Here is a 3993-nt window from a genome sequence, read left to right on the forward strand (position 1 = left end):
ATACATTTTATTGAGTCAACAAAGTGTATGGAAGCCGGGCACCGTGTAGGTATCCGAGACAGAGGAGGTGAGCCATGAAGGCGCTAAGTACCAAGCTCTTTAATTGGATCCAATCCTAGACATGCCCACAACCATAGCCACACTTTGTTATATCGAGTTTAAATTTGTTTAAGTGGGCGTCTTTGATAAATCGATTAATCATGGTGTTGAGATATTTTGAAAACAAGTATCATTTTGAAAACACGTCCTAAGTCTAGCCCATTTGAATAATTATTAACCAATTTTAAAGTTATTAAAATTAAAATAATTCAAAAGAAATAAAAGGAAAGTTAAAATTGGCCTTATTACAACCCAAAAATAAATAATAATTAAAGGAAATTAAATGAAAACCAACACTTATTTAAAAGCCCAAAGATGATCACCGTGGCCACTCTGAATCCTCTCCGGCCCAAGTCCCCACATCAAGGCTCACCTGCAACCAAGGCTTGAACCCAGGCTCCCATACAACCTTAATGACGCCACAACCACTAGACTACAAGCTTCCTTGTGTCATTTATTTAACACAATAATTTAAAACCCTCATCCAAGCATCCGGTTTTTTCACTTAATACCAAAATTTTGCTAAAGCCCAAGTTTGAACCCAAGATTTCTCTAACACTTCTCGGGCCATTAACCACCAGCGGACATTTAATTGTGTCATTTCATTGCACAATTAAATACCTATATACAACCTCCTTACGGACCCCCACTCAAGGCCCAATACTTCTAGGCCCAAATTCAGGGTGTTACAATTCTACTCCCTTAAAGAAATTTCGTCCTCGAAATTTCCAACTATCAACTAACCGTATTACTCAAGTCAAACCTCTATGCTTCCGCTACGCACTCTAATTAAAAATAATTCTTAGTACGACCCAGAACATCTAATTACCGAAGTAAAGAAACATTTACCAAGCACGCATACAATTCATAACACATATTTAAATAAAATAAACTTGGTGATCTTGAGCTCGATGCTCCTTGGACCCACATCTAAGACATGCTCCTGTCTTCCTATGGCATTCACCCGGATGATGTCCGTTGCAGTCTTTGCAGATTGGATAGGTTGGTCGTGCCTTAACATGTTTCACAGAACGAGGCTTGGTTTTCTGAGAACTAGAATCCTTCCTTTTCTTACACTCCAAGCACCCTGCTTGAAGCGTTTCCCTAATTTCCTTAATTTTGGTATCCAATACTTCCTCTACCACTTTCCTTACTAACTCGGCGATGCCTCGTTACCAAGCTCAGAGTTACCGCTACCAAGTTGGTAGACTTTGCTTACCCTCGAATTCATATCAATACTCTACATTGCTAGTACACATATCAATTAACTACAAAGATCTAAAAAATTTTACTATTTATTCACATGTCTTATGCAGAGATAGTATTTTAAAGTTTCTATTTTCACATAATCATAGCCTAGCTATAGTCTCGATATTCTAGAGTTTTAGGGTTGCCCTAGTCATAATGTCATGATATGGTCTCAGTTCTATCTACAAGAATATCTTAATATAGAGTAATATGAGGAATGTAAATACTTACAGACTTGGTGCCGGGATTCAGGTCGCCACTTCTTTCTCAATCCATTTAAAACTCGAAAACCATATTTTTATCACCGAAAATAGAAATTTAAAAACTTTGATTTGAAAACACCCTTTATTTTGAAACTCTTGATTTAAAACAAAAAACTTGGACCATTTTAACATATATACTCATAAAACATCTTTAAAATGAACTTTTCAAAACCATTTCCAAAATACCCTTCTTAGGCCTAAATTTTGAAAAATTTTGGACCGATCCACGTACCGAGTTGTTGCAACTTAGCTCGATACCACTAAATGTAACACCTCAAACCCGGCCCAGACGTTATGGCGAATCGGCGTGCCACATTGGAGTTGAAAACCCACGTTCCGTTTAGTGTTTTAAAACCATACATTTTATTGAGTTAACAAAGTGTATGGAAGTGGGCACCGTGTAGGTATCCGAGAGCAGAGGAGGTGAGCCATGAAGGTCGCTTAAGTACCAAGCTCTTTAATTGGTTCCAATCCTAGACATGCCCACAACCATAGCCACACTTTGTTATATCGAGTTTAAATTTGTTTAAGTGGGCGTCTTTGATAAATCGATTAATCGTGGAGTTGAGATATTTTGAAAACAAGTATCATTTTGAAAACACGTCCTAAGTCTAGCCCATTTGAATAATTATTAACCAATTTTTAAAGTTATTAAAATTAAAATAATTCTGAAAAGAAATAAAAGGAAAGTTAAAATTGGCCTTATTACAACCCAAAATAAATAATAATTAAAGGAAATTAAATGAAAACCAACACTTATTTAAAAGCCCAAAGATGATCACCGTGGCCACTCTGAATCCTCTCCTACCCAAGTCCCCACATCAAGGCTCACCGCAAGGTTAAGGAAAGGGGTGAGTTTGGAAACTCGATGTGCAACAAGCCCTTTCGAGCCCAAAACAATAACGACTGTTGGGTCTAAGCCCAAATCCAATCTCAATCATGCATTTGGTCGTAGCCCTTTTCATATTTCATATTTCATATCTTGGGCGAAGCCTTTTCATATTTCATATTCTTGGGCAAGCCTTTTCATATTTCATATTCTTGGGCGAAGCCTTTCTCAGAAGCGGTATGGCCTTTAGGCCCATTTCAATGTCACATATAATTTCAATGAAAGAATGCAACCCATTTGGGAGACTACTCAACCCACCATCCGCTACTCTCCACCCGTACCAACCAACACACCATGTGGGATTAACTCGACCCACCCCGCCAAACTCTCCAATGGCGGCATAGTGCTTTATCATATAATTGGAGGCCTAGCCTCTTTTAATAAGCAGGGCAAAAGGCCTTTCAATAAGCGGGGCATAAGCCCTTTTATAAGCGGGGCATAAGCCCTTTTGATAACTAGGGCATAAGCCCTTTTGATAAGCAGGGCATAAGCCCTTTTCACTTCCTCCATCCATATAAAACCCAACCCAATGCGATTATGATTACATCATGTGCATATCATACATATCATGTGCATATCATACATGTCATGTGCATCTCATACATACCATATTTATCAAAATCCCATGTATTAAAATCATACATAAACCCTAAGGGTATAATGGTCATTTTTACCTAGGGGCAAAGCGGTCATTTTCATGGTATAAGGGTAATCTCATAATTTGACCAAAAATTAGGGTTTCCATGTTCATTAACGATTACTAACAATCCATGGGTGCAAAAAGTGATTCTGGCCCATTTTTAGCGAAATCGAGTTATTGGGCCTAAAACCCCTAATGGGCTCTACTTAGCCAATTTCGTCATCTAGGCCCATTTAGCCTATATTCCATAACGGTTTTAACAGTCTTATCATGCCATATAACAGATTTTCGTTTTCTACCAATTTTTACCCAAATGGGCCCGAAAGCCCAATGGGCCCCACTTCGGCCCCTCGAGGCCCAACATACCAAGAACGCCAAAAATCACATTCTTACCATTTCCATCGTTCTCGATCATCGTCTCATCGATTCTAACTAACGAGTGAGCGTTCGCTTGCTCACAAGTCCTCAAATGCGAATTTGGCATTTCGACTTTTCGCATTTTATCGCTTTAAGCTATGAAAGGGTTCGTTACACACCTGATTTGCGATATTCCTTGACGAGATCTCCTATGCGATGTGTCCTATAATCAACCACTTATATATTAGACCATGTTATTATTAAACCAAATCGAAAACTACCTATTATCATCACTTACACATTCGGCCACCATCCACAATGGCCCTTGGGTTCATACCTTTACCGAAGTTGATGACTAGATTTAGTCACTCCGATGATCCAAGCTTTTCACACACTCCTCGATCGGTAGCCTTTAATCCTCACTAGCACCAACAAACCAAATAACACCAAAACCCTTTTAGCCTTAGTCGACGGAGGGTTTTCACTTTTCTTAAACC

General features: G+C 38.7%; 1 long non-coding RNA gene across 1 annotated transcript; it reads right to left on the bottom strand.

Annotated features, from left to right (window-relative positions):
• Positions 1 to 314: 314 nt before the first annotated feature.
• Positions 315 to 3713, bottom strand: LOC128293006 (uncharacterized). The gene is made up of 2 exons (XR_008283021.1): positions 3676 to 3713; positions 315 to 472 (listed from the first exon to the last, which is right to left on the bottom strand). It is a non-coding gene; the product is annotated as an uncharacterized LOC128293006 (long non-coding RNA).
• Positions 3714 to 3993: the final 280 nt, after the last annotated feature.

This window comes from Gossypium arboreum, chromosome 5, assembly GCF_025698485.1.
Source record: "Gossypium arboreum isolate Shixiya-1 chromosome 5, ASM2569848v2, whole genome shotgun sequence".
NCBI classification, from domain to species: domain Eukaryota; kingdom Viridiplantae; phylum Streptophyta; class Magnoliopsida; order Malvales; family Malvaceae; genus Gossypium; species Gossypium arboreum.